Source organism: Sminthopsis crassicaudata, chromosome 6 (genome assembly GCF_048593235.1).
Source record: "Sminthopsis crassicaudata isolate SCR6 chromosome 6, ASM4859323v1, whole genome shotgun sequence".
NCBI classification, from domain to species: Eukaryota; Metazoa; Chordata; class Mammalia; order Dasyuromorphia; family Dasyuridae; genus Sminthopsis; species Sminthopsis crassicaudata.
The window spans coordinates 246,764,468-246,783,348 of record NC_133622.1 but is presented as its reverse complement, the minus strand read 5'-3'; the positions used below and the strand labels follow the sequence as shown (position 1 = coordinate 246,783,348).

Here is an 18,881-nt window from a genome sequence, read left to right as displayed (position 1 = left end):
AACTTACTGGAAAAGGTGCTGATATTGCAGGCAAAAAGAAAATTAGATAGGAGAGAATAAGAAGAATGGACAGAATCATGGAGATAAAGAACTTGGGCAATCCTTGAGAGATAATGGAGGAGAGAAGGAGTTGGTGAACTGTGTTCTGATTCACAGAATGAGACACAACTGTATAACAATAACAATAACCACCACAACAGCAATAGTATCATGGACAAAGTCATTGAGTAAACTTTTAATAAGTTTCATAAGACAAGATCCACTCAACTAGTTACATTTACAAAAGGATCCTGGGTTGTGGGGATTTTTTGGTTGTCATTTTGTTGGTGTTTTTTTTTTTCTCTCTGTGTGGCTTTGTTTGTTTTTATTGTTTAGTTTTTGAGAGGTAATTGTGGGTAAATGATTTGTCTAGGGTCATACAACTAGAAAATGTCTGAGGCCATGTGTACTGTGAGGAAGAATAATTGGAATACATGGAAGTGCCTTTGCATCAGGCATGGATAGAGTTCAAAGGCGGGGTGGGGTGGGGTGGAAGCAGCAAGAAAACTGGAAATAATAGAAAACTTCTTCTCCTAGGCACAATCTCAGGCTTACTTATTATCAAGAAAACAAAATTATGCATCACAAGAGGATGGTAATATAGGCTATAGAAAGTCTGGGCACAAGAATGACTAATATTTGAGCTAAAAAAGAAGTGATATGAATGAGAGAGGCCATGCAACTATGCTACTTTTTAAGTAACAGATTCTTGCCAGAGAAACGAAAATGTTCCACTTGAATCAACAGGAAAGAAATACGAGCAACAAGTCAACATTTCAAAGAGTTTGATTTAGTTACAAAAGAAGAAAATTTTGTTCTCCCCTTTGGTCAAGTTGTCTAAAAGAGGAATGGACTTTTAGGGGCAACTGAGTTTTTCCTCAAAATATTTCAAGCAGAGATTTAGGAATTGCTTGATGGAGACATTGGGGAAAAGACTCTTGTTATTTCCATTTTATTTTCGTTTGACTCTCTAGAGTTTTCTAGATATGAAATCAAATCATGTGCCGAAAGTGATAGATGTATCTTTACTTGTCCTTGATCCTCAAGATAACCTTCATTCATTGGTCCTACTCACTGAAACAGGGTTGGGAAATTATATGGGCTGATAGATGAAAGAAAGGCTCTTCCATTTGTCCCAGAATTGGAGACCTTGTGAATTATCTGACTTGCACTATGACAATTTAGATTGAGAGAAACATGGAGATCATTCATGTGGCATGGCATGGTCTCCACAACTCCTGGAAGTAAGGAGATCCCCTCACCTCACCCACAGCCTTTGCCAAATAAATTGCAAAGAACTGAGCTCTACACTTGCCAAATCTAGAGACAACAAAAGGAGTGTAGCCTTTTGGCATGCTTGTGGCTATATTGTTGGAACAGGAGAAAGCCAGTATGTGTGAGAATGTTTAGTGTTGGGTTATTGAGATCAGTTTCAGATACCTTTTCTCTAATGTCTTCTTATCTTTCCTGCATTTGAATTTTTAACTTTTCATGTATTTTATTTATCCTTGAAAAAAAAAAAAAACTGCCCTCGGAAATATTACTCCTGTAACCAACGATCATCCTTCCCAATTCCACAAGGGACTTTGAACTTTGCAAAGTCTTGAGCTAGACCAATGTAAAGGAGCTAAATTGGAAAGGAGTTGATGTAACTCTTTTCTGATGTAGACTTATAGAGAACTGCAATTCTGGAGAAGTATATTTGAAATAAGGTGTTAAGTCAGTGGAATTGATAATGGTGTTCTATTTCACACATATTCGGTATACTGTAATGGTGTAATTATAGTAGGGTATTTACACTGGGGACAAAGTCAGAATGGGAGGGAGACTGGTTGAGACTTGCAGACTGGCAGAGTTCTGGAGAGATAGGGTCAGACTGAGACCGCTTCAGACTATGACAGATATAGACTGTGTAAGAGACAATAAAGCCTTTGTTCTCTATTCTTGTCCATCTTGTGCTTATCCTACTGAGACCAAGGCTCTTCAGAGGCCCTCCAGAAAAGTAACCCAGACATTACAATCAGAAGGAGGTGAAAGATGGAGAACATGTTCATTAAATTGTTCTGGCAGGGTAGAAATAAAAGCCTATTATGTGAGGTAATTTCATTGTTTTCTTCCAGAATTCAATCAAAAAATGAAAAAAAGGGGACAACTAAAGAATAGATGCAGTATTTAAGTCATGTTATTCCTACATCATCCATAGAACAGATAACTAACTGGTTGATGTTGTAAGTATACCGTACTAAGACCAAGAGTAGAGGAGAAATGTTACCTTCCAAAAAAGATCTGGATTTTTAAATTAAATTAAATTTTTAATGCACATTTCTTTATGAATCATATTGGGAGAGAAAAATCAGAACAAAGCAGAAAAATACCAGGCGAGAAAAAGCACAGAAATAATGATTGAACACAGCAAATGTGATTTACATTTAACCTCCATAGTTCTTTTTTCTAGATGCAGATGACATTTTCTGTTCAAAGTCTTTTGGGAATGGTTTGGATTACTGAACTACTGAGGAGAATCAAGTCTTTCATAGTTGATCATCACATTGTCTTGCTGTTACTGTCTCAAAAGTATCCCATGTTTTATTATAATTATTCCTTGAAAGTCGCATGTTGAATATTCTTAAGCATCTCATCTTTCAGATCACTGAAGAAAATTTTCCTTCTTTTTTCATCTTAAAGAAACACTCCAATTCAATTCCAGTCAAAAAGTAGAATCAATTGGATGGATGTCAGGTGAAGAGTGGATCCCCTGCTAACTATGAGATAGACATATGGATACTGGAAAGATCTAGATGCCATACCTGATTTAAATGAAAAAAAAAAGGCTGAAAGATAATTTGAGTTCCTTTATATTAGGACTTTGTGTCCTAGTACACATTTGTATATCAAATAATTCACAGTGACTTTCAAAGAACAAGTAATGATTAAATACTTGCTAATTGCAATTTACAGTTTCAGGTCATAAAATTAGGCTATTATGGAATGGAAGAGATGAGCAAAAATTTTGAAGCTGTAGCTGACGAAGAATCTTTTGTCCAATGTTTCCATCAACAATTACTTAATTTTTTTTTCTTGAAATTGTCCAATGAGAGAGAACTCTTTCATCAAAAAAGACCATTTCTTTTTTAACACAGTGCTATGGATTAGAATCTTTTATTTTAACTATTTATGTAAGTCCGTGCCACTAGAACATTGACATATTACTCTCATTCCAGTAAAATATGCTTACTCTCCGCTGCATGATTCTATTAGTTCAATATTTGAACATAATTACATGTCTTCTCTAACTCATCTCATATGTAATTCAGTTCAAATATCAATTCATTTGCCCATCTTTTCTGACACGAATTCCACTCTTCTCATGATTTCAGGAAGAATGCTCTTTTCCTGACACCAAGAAATGTGGTTTAGAGCTTGGTCTAAGAGAGGAAGTAGTCTATCTCAGATTCAGCAAGAGATGAGAGATAGAGACCTCCTCATACTGAAATCTCCTGCCAAACTGGGCATTAAGTATTACGCCTACCAAGTTAAGTGCTCTATGAGATAAATAATGACTCATTTTCTATATCTTTGGTTCATTCTCCAGGGGCCACAAGGAAAAGTTCTTTGGCCTTAGGAACTTTGTGCTTCCCTGACTTGGGTGAGTTGGGGCCAGGGATTCCCCACCAAAATGCTGTACTATTCTACACACTTGTGTCTCATCTATCCCATCTCTCTCCAGGGCTGACTTCAGCAGGAAGATAGGACAAGACACCAAATGTTGGACTTTGTGATTTTGGGAGAAATTTCAGAAAAGGTGCAGCAGTGAAAACTTGCTGGGAAGACAAAGACGAGTCCTTTGGGATAGGAATTTGATGCTTGTGATCACAATATAATGAAGAAAGCCACTATAGGGAGACAATTGAATTACTGGGGTTTTGCCAGTTTTGTCTTTGTTCCCTAGTCAGTATTAAACCTTGAGCCTAAGACCACTGCTTCTTCTAGAAGAACTATCTGTCAAATAATCTATCCAGATAGAAAATATTGTGGTGGAAAAGTGTAGTACACACCAGAGTTGTCAGTATATATTCCATCTTAATTGCCAAAGCTTACTATTTCTTGTGGGCCTGGGAATCTCTCTTTGTTCTAGTATACAACCTTGGTCTTTTATCATTTACTCTACTGAATGTTCTCAGTAGTATGCTCAGTAGACTGGTACAGACCCATTCTAGTACCATAGACCTTTCTGTTTATTTTGACTATGAATCCACTTTTCCTGCCTCTTTCTGCCCACCTGGACTGGAAAAGTGCCTGACTATGATTTATTGCTGACTTTTAGAATAGGACAAGATTTGTTGCATTGTCTAAATCTTCATGCAAAGGAATGTGTGGGACAATAAACCTCAATTTTTCTTGGTACTTTCCCCCTCTTTTAACTGTGTCCATTACTCAAAGGCATTCCCACGTACAAATATTCTTCCTCACGTTACACATGACACTAAAATAATATTATTATTTATCAGTGTGTTAAATTTAGATCTGAAGCAAACTCATTTCCTTGACTTTTTCAAAACAGATGATCAGTGTAGAGTACAGGCTAGCTTCCTAGAGGGCCTTGGGGTCAGCCAGAGACAGGATAAATTAATGTCCTTGGTCGTTAGGGGGAGAAGAGAAGGAGGCAGACAAGCAGAATTCTGGATTCCGGAGTCCAGAGTCACCAACTTCTCTCTTCCTCTTCCTGTGGCCAAGTTCCTCTGGCCCTTCTCCCTCTGCCCTCCAATCCTTGCCTATGATTATCTTAATACCAAACATTCAGCAAGCACCAATGGTGAGGACCATTTATCAAAACATGTGCTAATGGAGTCATTGTCCCACATCCAATAGGTAATTAGCCTTAAGTGCTCTGTTGTCTGATTAAAGCATACCTTTTGGCGTTTCAGCCCTCTGTAGATCAGCTCAGAATGGCCTTTACATTATACTATAGTATTATATTTCACAAAAAAATACCCCAAAAGGTCATAAAAATAAGCTGAGGACAATATTTTCTGCATAGGATCATACTTAGAATCATGCTTCTTGGAACAGTCAGTCAGCATTTATTAATCATATGTTATGTACAAAGTACTGTGTAAGGCACTGGGCATAAAGTAGTATATAATTTTGTAATTTTCCAGTAGGTAATTTAGAGTTTTGAATGAAATTTGTGCTAACTACATAATTCAGCCAGAGTCACAGCATCAAGTTGTTATTATATTACAAAGTAAAGTCCAACTTCTTGATAAAAAGGAGATGATTTTTTAAAAATCTTTTTAATAGATGTTTCCAGATGTGAATGTGTTATTATAACGACCTCCTAAAGAAAAATCACTGAACAGATCACCATTCCTTACATGCGTGGGTACAACATGAGGTGGCACAATCACATGATAGCACTAGTGATAACTGATAAAGTGAGAGTTTGCTTCATTGGTTCTTTTGTGATATTGAGAGAAATTAGGAAAAAAGCTTTGGGATGAGGGGTGTTTCCAGTGAAAACATTGATGGGACGTCAGAGACATGAGTCACTCAGGATAGGTATATGAATGTGGTGATCACAATCTATGGAGGGAAAACCCACAGTGAAGAGACCATTGGTTTATTAATGAGTTGTCAAATTGTCTTTAATGCCAACATAATGTTTGGTAGAGTATCAGGACCTGACGAATGTTTTTTACAGATTATTATTACCTTGATGTTGGCATAGTGAAGAGGTGACCCTAATTTGAGGAGGACTTTTGTGATATAAGAAAAGTGACTATTTTTATTGCATTAATAACCAATGTTTGTTTTGAGACCTATGTTTTCCTTTATCTTTTATTTCTTTATTCATGGACCAACTCTTTCCACAGATAATTAAGCCCCAAATCCTTCCCACCTTGAAAGAAGACCTGATTTCTGTTGAGTGCAAATCTAATGTAATCTAGGGGAATTCCAGTCCAAAAGCACTAGGCTCATGCCCTTGGATCCCTCCCATTGGAGTTTAGGGCACCTCAGCTTATGAAGGAGAAAACCAACCAACATGCTGTGGGCAGAAATGGATTCCTTTGTTCAAGTTGCTGAAAGAAGGTGACATTCTCAGAAGGAGTGGGAACTGGAGGCTTTTATCCCATATTCTCATTTGAAAAACTCTACCCCTGCATTAGTTATTAACAAATCAGGGATGATTTTCACCTGACAAAGTTACCCCCTTTCCCAAAGAGACTTAGACTTTCATTGAGGTCCATGCTTTTGTCTTTGGTTACTAAGAGGGATCATGGGCCATCAAATTAATGAATGCCTGCTAACTTAATTAGCAAGTTATCATAAATAATTGAGAAATTTGGTTCTCTGACTTTTCATTCAACTCACATGTGACACATTTTTACCTTCTACAATCCTTAACTGCCTGTGGGAGGTAATTGCTCTACTGCACCTATAATTTTCAGGATTGAGGTAACAGGCAAGATATAAATGATCAACCTAAAAAGATTATTGATTTTTGTCTATTTTTATTCATTCACTCATCACTGGTTTAGTGTGTACTTGAAATGGTCAAAGCATTGTGGTCATTGATATCAAGGCTAGAAAACTATAAAATTCATCTCAGTTTGGGAATGAGGGCCTAGACCTTGTAACTATCCTCCTGGCTTTCTGCCTTAGTCAGGTCACACTGTTCTCTGACTGATGCAACATTTGGTAATTTGGGGCCATTGCAGAGATTGATCTTGGTGAGAATGGAAGTACTCTCCTGAAAGACCCCTAAAATCTAGCTTGAGAAAGATCAGAGAGATGGAGGCATCTCAAAATGGAAGCTGTGAAGGCTCCAGGGACTGAAGGCAGGAACAGAGCTTTTCAAACTTTATTTTTTTGGTTGAGTTTTTGAAGTTTTTAAGATCAAAGATGCAGATGCAGAGTTTCTGGGCTAAATGGTCCCCAGAGACCGTCACTCTCAGACTTTGATCAACATATTTGTTTGATTTGCACCCAAGAGATGAAGATGGACCACTTTTCCTTACCCATCCACAGGGAACAAGGAGAATAATATCCAGGAGGCAAAAAAATCAGATAAATAGGCTCTGCTCATTCAAGCTTTTGCCTTTGCCCCAAACAGAGGCCCACTTCATGTCTCACATTCTGCTCTCCCTAATGGGAAAGACTGTCCAAAGATTGAAGGTCTATTAGGAAAGAAAAATCATAGATGTAAGAACTATGATCTCCAGTCTTCTTATACTCCCTTACTCCCTGGCTCTTTAGAGATTTGGAATATGGTCTTGGGGAAACTGGGACTCTCATCCTCTAGATTATTTTTATTTCTGATTTTGCAGATTTTCCTTTTTGATTACCAGATGATGAAGACTCCTTGCCACATAGAAAGAATTTACAATCCCACATATAGAAAAGAAGGAGACCTGATCATTGCCGGATTCTTCTCTCTTTTTGTGAAGGTACAGGATTATATGAGAATACATTTCTTCAAAGAGTCTCCCTTCTGGAATTTTGCAGAACCAAAGTGAGTAGTTATTTTTTTTTCTTTTATTTGATCCCTAGCTTTGAACAGTAAATTACCTGAAAGGCAGTGTGAATATGAACACGCACTACATATATGTAGATTCATACATATAGATGCATGTATAGGCTTCATATAGAAACATACACATGTATACATACATACATACTTATGTCTATCAATGAATGGATATATATATATATATGTATCTACTCATTTGTATACTCATAATTTCTACCAACCTAAACTTCTTATACTCATTTTCCTTCCCCCCCCCCAACTCAATCACTTTTTACAAGAAGTGGTCACTTCTCCTGGGGAGCACTGAAATGGCCCTACTGGCTCTCCTGCCACCTATCTCTTTAGATTTTTACAAGTCTCCTTATATTTGCACAAGGATTTTTCCTAATGTGCATGATTTGGTTTGACTCTCTGATTCCTCTCTTGATCAACTGTAAACTTTAAAAGCTTTTAAGCTCTTTGTATCTTGGTCACCATGTACATATCTACATGTGGTATCTCTCATCATTTTTGTGATCTTTTAAATAAGGCCCCAAAGAGCTCCCTACCAATCTCTTATGTTCCACACCCATCTCTCATTTTCATACTTTTGACAATGCTGTCCCCCATTCTAGGAATGCAATCTCTCCTCAATTCCTTATCACAGAATTCTATTTTCATTTCAAATTCAACTCACTTGGTATGAAAACTTTTCTACTCCCTTTAATGATTTTCTCCAAGTCATATTTTATCAACTTTGTCCCTAATGTACTGCTTTATGTATGGCACATTTTCTGTTCTGACCAAAATGTATCCTGTTTGAGATTTTTTTCCCCTCATTTGTCTTTCTATTCCCATGACTTGCAAATGCCTGACCTGTAGTAAGGGACTCCAAAATGCATGGAAGCTTATCAATATCACTTCTTAAACATTTCAACTTCTGCTCCTTGGGAACTTCTGTTAGGTTCTTACTAAGTGCTAAGTCTGTATTTGAAAATTCTCTAGTTCCGGTCTTTACTGGGAGTTTTACTTGTGAATTCCTGGGGAGGAGTTTGCATGCTTAGGAGGAGCAAGTTCATTGGTTGAAGAAATTTTTCCCAGAAGCCCTTGCATTATCCCATGCCCATTCTCCTGGAGGATAAAAGAGGACAGCACTCTGAGAGATGGAGAGAGTCTCTGGTCTGGGCCAGACTTGAGGTGGCTCTCTAGAAGAAAGAAGAGTCTCTCCTCTAGACCAGAGAGTGATCAGTAGTTTCTGAAGATGACAGCACATTACAAACTTCAATTTCTATCTTTTCATTGTCAATTGGAGACCATTTTTGTAACTTCTCCTCCTTATTCTCATTGCCTTCTCTGCTGACAGTGTTGTTCAGTCTCTCCTCCTTGGTATTCTTTTCTCTCTAAGTTTCAGGGACTGTTTTTCTCTTTTTCTGCTCCTCCTTTTCTTGTTTCATCTCTGTCTCCTTTCTGGATCCTCTTGAGCTCATACTGTGTGACTATAGGTGTCCCTCAGGGATCTGTATCTAACCCATTACTACTTCCCTTGGTTATCTTCTCAGCTCCCATGATTGACTTAGCATCTTTATGTTACTATTTTTCACATTTACCTATCCTGATCCAAACTTTCTGCTCACTTCACAAGTCATATCATCAGTGGTCTCTCAGATATCTTGAAGTAAGTTCCCACAGGACATCTTCAGTTGAGAACTTTAGTTCACAACATGGGAGTGCTCCTAAATGCTTCCTTATTCCCCACCCCACATGTACCAGCTGTTCCCAAAATCTATCTTTTTCAGCTTGCCAATGTGTCTTAAATATATCACTCCCTGGTTGTCTATCTCTTTTTCTGACGCCCTCTGTCACTGTCTCTCTGTATCTCTTTCTGTTTGTCTCTGTGTATCTGTCTATCTTTCCATCTGTGATTACAAGCAGTCTTTCCCTTTGAAATGTAATCATTTTGAAGACAGAACTTTCTTTTGCTGTTTTTTTTTTTTTTTTTTTTTGGTATTCTTATTGCTTAGCACAGTACCTAGATCAAAGTAGGTGTAGTAAGTGTTGATTTATTGATAACCTGATTGTCAGCTACTCAGCTTCTAAGAGAGAAACAGTATTTCCTTAATCGAATAAAGCAGAAGTAAGGACTGCATGACCAAGGAATTCTAAATTTTGTGCATCTTCCTGCTTTAGCTCAGGTAGCTATTTCAATGAGTAAAAACAGAACTGTCCCCTGAATCTTTTAGTATTACTCATTACCTTGCGATGATAATCTTTTGAAATACCTGTGCTCCAATTTCTTCCCAAAACATAATCTTAAAAATCATGACAATGCATTTAGAATGTATTTTATTTATAGAAGCTATTCATTTATGCATGGCTGAGGGGATCATTAAAAAGATCTTGTCTTTGCACGTTCCTATTAGAAAGCCACTTTTCTGTTTGTATGAGATAGAAAATCTGTCTGCATGATATGTTCAGTTTTGTTTCAAAATTAGACATGTTCTAATGCCTAAAGTATAACATCATTTGTGCGTGTGTGTGTGTGCATGTGTGTGTGTACATGTGTGTATGTTCTTGAAAGGAATTTACACAGTCTCATTTTATAATTGGGAATAGTGGAACTTGTGATGGTGAAATGGTCTTCCCAGCACCAAATTTTGGGAGCAAGATTTAATATACCAGTTCCTGAAATGTCTGGCATTCTTTCAACAGAGAAAACTTGCTATCTCATAAAGAGTTTTGTCTTTTTTTTTACATTTTCCCCCTCACTTTAGGTTAATGTTCAAACAATATCACCATTTCCTTGCTCTCCAGTATGCTGTGGATGAGATCAATAAGAACCCTTATTTGCTGCCCAACTTAACTTTGGGATACCAGTTACTCAATAACTTCCATCTGGAGAAGCTAGCTGTGGAGAGCTCCTTAATATGGCTGTCAGGGAGAGGTCCAGTTATCCCCAACTATAGCTGTGATTTGCAGTCCAATACTGTGGCTGTCATTGGAGGGATGACTACTATGCTGTCCATGGCTATGGCCACCATTCTCCAACTGTATAAAGTTCCACAGGTAAGGGAGACCAATACTATCACTCACCTTTATCCAATGTGTTCTTTGTATTTAAAGCAGCAGATTCTTCATAATGTGTTCTGATGTAACATCCATGAGTCAATAAACAATTATTAAGGAGTCTTCCATCATGTTCTGACAACAGGTGATACAAAAAAGGGGAAAGTAGTTCTTTCCATCAGTGAACTCACTCTGTCCTCTAGGTGAGGTGATGTTCTACTGATTTACACCTCATAGGTTTGAACCAAGTAACAACCTAAAGTTTACTATATTTCTAGTTCATCTCTTTATATTTCTATAGGATTCTGAAGACTTTGGATGGAAGAATGCTTTCTCTTTCTTCACATGATGAAATTCCCAGGGAAAAGAATCTTTTCCTTTACATTTTGAAATTGATTTTTGCATTTTCCCTAATAGCTCTAGTACTTGTCTTCATCAGACTGTGATAATAACGAGCATCCACTTCTATGTTTAGAGAGAATTTCCAATTTAGGATGAAAATTTGCCTCTTTCCTGAATTTGTATCTGATTTGCCAAATACAGGATGTATCCCTTCAAAACATCAACAGTTTATATATTCATTTCAAGTTATTTCCAAAACATAAATGTTTATCAATTGCTAAATATTTGTTTTCTAATTGATACTTACAGAACATTTTGATGGGTCTAATGTGATCCAAATTGGGAGGCCACAGTACATTGTAAGAGATAGAGAAGTTTGTTTAGGGCAAATTCAAGATGCCATTTTCTTTTTGTGTACCAACTAATCCTAAGCTGAGCAAAAATAATGATTACATTTATTAGGATTTCAGAAATTATACATTGCATAGAATATCTTACAGAATACTCATTGATGCTTCTTTGCTTATTTTCCCAAAGAGTTTATAAAGTATTGGAATTAACTCATTTTCAAATATTTGGTAGAATTCATTTGTGATCTTATCTTGTTTGGCAATATTTTTCCTTAGGAAATTAATAGTTTTAATTAATGATGGTTTGTTCAAAAATTTTTCTGTGATATGTAATCAGACCAAAAAGGAAAAAAAAACAAATACACATGGGAATGGAAAGAATAAACAAAGAAATAAAAAGGTGAAACAAACAAACAAAATGATTCACATTCGATCTTAGTAGTTCTCTATCAAAATGCAGATGGCATTTTTCATCTCAAGTCTTTTGGAATCAGCATTGTGCTGTTTAATGCTTCCTTTTATGCATTTCTGTTTTATGAGTACTTTGTATTAATATTATTATTTTTCCCTATTTGTACCTTTCCTTATGTCCTCATCAAAAGTCTGTTTTGTTTCTGACCTTCATTTCTTTTGATATATCCTCTCTCTTATCAGCTCCTCTCTTTTATTCTGATCCACTTCTTATTCTACTTACTCATAGAGTAAGATAGATTTTTATGCCCAACTGAATATGTATGATATTTATTGTTTCAATTGATTTATTGAATCAATAACAAAGGGATTATTCTTAAAATATTTCCTGTTTCTGCTCCTTATTTTCTCTCCACTGCAATAGGTCTTTTGTACCTCTTGCTATAAGATCATTTATTCTGTTCTACATCTCCCTTTCCCCTACTGGCAATATGATCCTCTTTTCCACCAATTAACATCATATTTTTGGATATTAGCTCATCATCATCAACTAAGTATCTGATCCTTATTTCTATGTATCCTTTTAGCTTCCTTAATTGAGATAAAGTTCTTGAGAGTACAAGTATATTCATATGTTCATATTCACATGACCATACGTCATGTTCACATTTGGGTTGGTATTAAATATAACCTAGTTGTGGTTTTTCTTTCCTGTTTTCCTTTTCTGCTTTTTTATATATTTTATTTGAAAATCAAATTTTCAGTTCTGAGTTTAGCTCTGGTCTCTTTTTTTTCAAGAATACTTGAAGGTTGCTTTAATTTCTCTGAAGTTCCATTTTCCACCTGAAGTATTATACTCACTTTTACTGAGTGAATGTATCTAGTGTACAATCATAACTGCTTTGCTTTTCATAATATCCTATTCCAAGCCTCTGATCTATTGAGACCAAATCTTCTTAAATCAATGTTATCACAACTGCAACTCTGTAATATTCAAATTTTTTCCTTCTCTTTTTTTAATGAGAAAAAATATTATTCATCTCCTATATTAATTATCAATTAATATGATGGAGGAACATACAAGATCCAGGTGTGTTTTTTATTCTTTCTTTTTAACTCTTCATTCAAAGTCCAATCTTCCAAGAATATTTGTCTCTTCCCCAAACATTCACTCCACTGAATTCATCTCATATAAGTGGAATTCTAACTCCATTGTTTTTCATTGATCATTGTTTGCGGGGAATCTTTTTCTATAACTTGCCCAAGGCAGGAATTCTATGACTTTTCTTTTTTTCTCTTTGCCCATGAGCATCTTGATCAATTTAATGTCTTCAGTTCCTTATTAGAATAAGCCCACCTCTCAGGATAATATTTATTTTCTCATTAATTCGTAGTTAATGGGTTGATTTTCACCTGATGAGAACATTCACTCTTTCAAGGACATATGTGTTAAATGACTTGCATGAATTATCTTTGGTTTATCAGGGAAAGCCATGTCACCATCATTTTATTAAATGTACCAAGGACAGTTAAAATATTGATTGTTAACCATTTGTTAATTTTTAGCTAGACACAGTTAATAAAACTGATTATTGATTACCAAGAAATTATGTCTCCTGGAATTTTCACACATTAGAGTAGTCTTCTTCTTGACCTAAGGGTTTTAGAATCTTACTATAATATGCTTTTTTTTTTTCTTTTTTCTCTGGGATACTTTTTAGATGGTGATTTTTGGGTTCTTTTCAGTTGTATTTGCTTTCTGTTTTTATGATTCAGAGCAGTTCTCTTGATAATTTCTTGAAACAATATGTCCAGGCTCATTTTTTTGTATTATGGATTTCAGATAATCCAATACTTTTAAAATGACCACTCTTGGAACTATGTTAGAGGCCAGTTATTTTTACAATGCCATGATTTCAATTTCTTTTATTTTCAAATTTTTGCATTCATTTCAGTTTTATTGATGTCTCATGAAGTCATTGGCATTCAATTAATGAATTCTAATTAATAAGAAAGTATTTTCTTCAGTTAATTTTTATCTCATTTTACATTGTTGCTCATTCTACTTTTTAACAGCTGTTTTCTTTGGTGAATTTTTGTTAATTTTAGGGTGTTTTTTGCATTCTGTTTGCTAAGTTGTTTCCTCTTTATTCATGGTTTTCTTTTTTTTAAAACTCATTTCTTCCTCTCTGCTTTTATTCAGTCTCTCTTATTTGATTTTTAAAGTAATTTTTGAGATCTACAAAAAAATTCTTTTTTTAATAAAGCTTTTGCTTTTCAAAACATATGCATGGATAATTGGACAACATTGACCCTTGCATAGTCTCTTGTTTCAGATTTTCTTCTCCTCCCCATCCTCTCCCCAGATTGCAAGCAATTCAATATACATTAAACATGTTAAGATATATGTTAAATCCAATGTACATGAACATATTTATACAATCCTCTTGCTGCACAAGGAAGAATAATTTAAAAAAGTAAATGAGTAAGAAAACAAAATTCAAGCAAACAACAAAAAGAGTATTTCATATTGTGATCCACACTCAGTTCCCACAGTCATCTCTGTAGTTGTAGATGACTGTCATCATCATAAAATCATTGGAACTGGCCTCAATCATCTCATTGTTAGAAAGAGTCACATTTATCAGAATTGATCATTATATAAATATTGATGTTGTCATGTACAATGATCTCTTGGTTTTGCTCATTTCACTTAGCATCAGTTCATGTAAATCTCTCCAGGTCTTTTTAAAATCATCTTCCTGATCATTTCTTATAGAACAAGAATATTTCAAAACATTCATATATCAAAACTTATTTGGCCATTCTCCAACTGATGGGCATTCACTCAGTTTCTAGTTTCTTGCTACTATGAAAGAACATTTTTTTCACATGTGGCTCCCTTTCCTTCCTTTAAGATGTCTTTGAGATATAGGCCCAATAGAGACACTGTTGGGTCAAAGGGTAAAAACAGTTTAATAACTTTTCAAACATAGTTCTGAATTGTTCTCTAGAATGGCTGAATCCAATCACAACTCCACCAACAATGTGTTGGTATCCCAGTTTTCCCACATCCCCTCCAACATTCGTCCTTGTCTTTTTCTGTCATCTTAGCCAATCTGAGAGATGTGTTCTGGTATCTCAGAGTTGTCTTAATTTGCATTTGCCTGATCAATAATGATTTAGAGCACCTTCTCATATTATTAGAAATAGTTTTAATTTCTTCATTTGAAAATTGTCTGTTCATATCATTTGACCATTTATCAGTTGGAGAATGGCTTGGATTCTTATAATTTGTTTCAATTGCCTATATGTTTTAGAAATCAGTCTTTTATCAGAACCCTTAAATGTAAAAATGATTTCCCAGTTTATTGCTTCCCTTCTGATCTTGTCTACATTAGTCTTGTTTTTATAGAAACCTTTAAACTTAAGATAATCAAAAGTATCTATGAGGTGCTTATTTATGAATTCCATGTCTTCTATGGACACAAATTCCTTCCTCCTCCATAAATCGGAGAGGTAAACCATCCTATGTTCCTCTAATTTGCTTATAATATCACTCTTTATGTCTAAATCTTGAACCCATTTCAAACTTATTTTGGCATATGGTGTTAGGTGTGGGTCGAGCCCTAATTTCTTCCATACCAGTTTCCAATTTTTCCACTTCTTATCCCAAAATCTCGGATCTTTGGGTTTGTCAAACACTAGATTGGTACAGTTATTGCCTATTCTGTCCTGTGATCCTAACCTATTCCACTGATCTATTTCCTAGCCAGTACCAAATGGTTTGGATGACCACTGCTTTATAATATAGTTTTACATCTGGCACAGCTAGGCCATCTTCATTAGCAGTTTTCATTAATTCCTTTGAAAATCTTGACCTTTTTTTCTTCCAGATGCACTTCATTACTACTTTTTCTAATATCTCAAATAATTTCTTGGGAGTTTGATTGGTATGACACCAAATAAGTAGATTAATTTAGGTAGTTGTAATATTTTTATTATATTTGCTTTATCTACCCATGACCTAAACTTGATATTTTTCCAACTGATTAGGTCTGACTTTATTTGCATGGAAAGTGTTGTGTAGTTGTGCTCGAATAGTTCCTGAGAGTTTCCCTTACAGATAGATTCCCAAATAGTTTCTACTATTGACAATTATGGAATTTTTTTGTATCTCCTTCTGCTGGACTTTCTACAATGAATTATTTTTCTGTGTGAAACAAATCCATATTTTCTTTGAAGTTTCAAATCTAGATATTTTTTCCATTATTGTCCTCTTCTGAGTTTCTTGTCTAATTTTATATGTAACCATAGAAACTTTCTATAGTAGGCTTCAAAGTTTTGTTTTATTTTCATATGTGTGTATTAATTTTGCAGTCTATTTTATATTTTTATATTTATGTAAATATTGGGTTCTGCTTTTGTGGTAGAGAAGAATTGTTTCAAGTTTCTTGAACTGGAGCTCAGGACTTTACTGTTAATGTATCCTAAAGTTTGAGGCCTTCTTGCTGCCTTCCTGGAAACCACTGCAGGTTTTGCATGCTTCTCTTTTACCATGGTACAGACCTATTTCTTGATTACTTTTGTTTTAAGTTTTATAATAACTGTTTATTTTTAAAAATACATGCAAAATGAGATATCAACATTCACTCTTGCCAAACCTTGTGGTCCCAATTTTTCCCCATTCTTCCCCACATCCCTCTCTCATAGAGAGCTAGTATTCCAACAATACAGATTAAACATGTTCTTGATGTCTTTCTAAGTTGTCTTGAAATGGATTATTATTTGACTAGAGTGTTTTGTTGGTTTTGCCACTCCTGAATTAATCTTGATTCATTATTCTATAGTTGTTTTTTTAGGAGAATTTGTGAGACTTCAGGCCAAGTCTTACCTTACTTTGCCATACTCATTCTTTTTTCCAATTTTGAAGAAGAAAGTATCAAATATTAGCATGATACATTTTTTATTTTGAATCTAAGATAATTTTGCCTCTAATTTTATCATTTTTATTTGTTATTATTTGATTTCAAAGAGATATTAAGCTTACTTATCTCACTTATGATTGAATATAGTACCAGATGCAATATTGAACCTACTAGAATAATGCTCAAATGATGTTTGACTTAATGCCATAGATCAATTTTTTCTCTGGAGGTCGATAGAATTTTCCTTCATAAGCCCTTCATAAGTGATTTCAAAGTTTATATTACTCACTGTAGTTAAGTCATTGGGGAATAATATTTGAATTATGTTTCAGAGTTTGTGCTTGATGTTGTCTTGGTTTTGCTCATTTCACTCTAAATAATTTAATCTGAGATTTTCCATGTGTTTCGTGCTATAGCACCATAACACTACATCACAATTATATACTACAACTCCTTTAAGATTTTCCTGTGGATTGCCATTGATAATTCTTTTCCATCCCAAAGAGAGTTAACAAATTATTTTACAAAATGTAGAATTATTTCCTTCTATCCTGATAACCGTGGGATATAGAGTTAATAGTGGTACTGCTGTACCAAGTTATTCAGTTCATTTTATATCTTTTTTTAGTGCAATTTAAATTTCTCTTCAAATTAGTTGAATCAATTCATAGTACCCCAATTTTCTTCATTCCCTCCAACATTTGTACTTTACCCCTTCTCTTCTGCCAGTCAATTTGTGAGGTATAAAATTCTGTTTAGATAATTTAATTTGAATTTTTTTAATCAATGAGAGGATACTTAGCATATGGCAAGTGGAACCATTCCTTAATTATTGAAAAATGGATTTGCTTTCTAACTGGAATTAATAGAGAGAACCATTTCATAATTAGTATGCTGAAGGAAAAATGTCATTATTGTGGGTCATATTTCATATATTTTTAAATCACATGTCCAAGTCTAAGAATAAAGTGATGTTATGTTACATCCTTTTCCCATTTTATGAGATGAAATATGTTGGAATTAGAAGATACTCTCTGAAACACTTGGCCTAAGGAATTTCTTCTCACAAGACCATCAGTTTTTTAATCTTAATAAGGATATTCATGTTGATTGGATTACTGGGGACCTGATTAAAATCGGATATCTGTACTAGTTACATTATGTCCTTCTCAGAAATTTGGGGCTTAATGATGTAACAAAGAAACTCTCCATATGAAATGTTCTCGTCTCCTGGACAAATGTGATGACTGAAGGTCTTACACAGGTACATTGATTTTTGTTGTTAGAGATCGAAATTTGGGTGCTCCATAGCTATGGAGGACTGAACCATTGCTTATCTCAGAGAGTCCTTACTGATATGTTTGGGGAAATATTTTAATGATAATCTTGGCAGCAGATTTCAGCAGGGGAAATTCTTCAGCTCCCATTTCTCAGTAGGTTTGACATGGAGAACTTTTTCCCTGAGAGTATGATGTCAGGCATGCTTATTATCAAGGAAATAAAATTATGCTTGGAATCACAAGAGGAGGGGAATGGATGCCACAGAAAGTCTGGGTAAAGGAAAGATTGATGTTAGAGCTAAAAACGATATGAATGAAAAAGACCATGAAACTATGCTACTTATTTAAGAAACAGGTTCTTGCCAGAAACACTAAAATGTTCCACTTGATCAACAGGAAAGAAATACGAGCAAAGAGTTTGATTTAGTTACAAAATTAAGAAAAATGTTTTCCCTTTTGATTAAATTGCCTAAAAGAAGAAGGGACTTTTGGGAGGAACTGAGTTTTTTCCTTGGAAATATTTTAAGCAGTGACTTAGGAAGTGCTTGATGGAGACATTGAAGAAGGGATTCGTCAGATACAGTTTTAGCATTTCCATTCACTTGTTCCATTATTTTATGATGTGTAACTTTTTAACTAAAAACTATAATTAAAATTTGCAAGCATTTATTCATTTCCTACTTTCTGAAAGCAATATACTTGCTTGACATTCATATATAAAAGACAAAATTCTTACTCTGAATGAGTTTAAATCATCATTTCTTTTTTCTTGATGTTTTATTTAGATTACCTATAATCAATTCGATCCTCTCCTGAATGATAAGTTTCAGTATCCATATGTTTACCAGATGGGCAGTAAGGAATCCACTCTTCACCTGGCATTCATCCAATTGATGCTGCATTTTGACTGGACTTGGGTGGGACTGCTCCTTTCAGATAACAGAAGAGGGGAAATGTT

At 35.0% G+C, this 18,881-nt stretch overlaps 1 long non-coding RNA gene across 1 annotated transcript; it reads left to right on the top strand.

Moving 5' to 3' along the window:
- Positions 1-5,916: 5,916 nt before the first annotated feature.
- LOC141546034 (uncharacterized) lies at positions 5,917-10,606 on the top strand. The gene is made up of 3 exons (XR_012483216.1): positions 5,917-6,129; positions 7,389-7,552; positions 10,321-10,606. It is a non-coding gene; the product is annotated as an uncharacterized LOC141546034 (long non-coding RNA).
- The last annotated feature ends 8,275 nt before the right edge of the window (positions 10,607-18,881 follow it).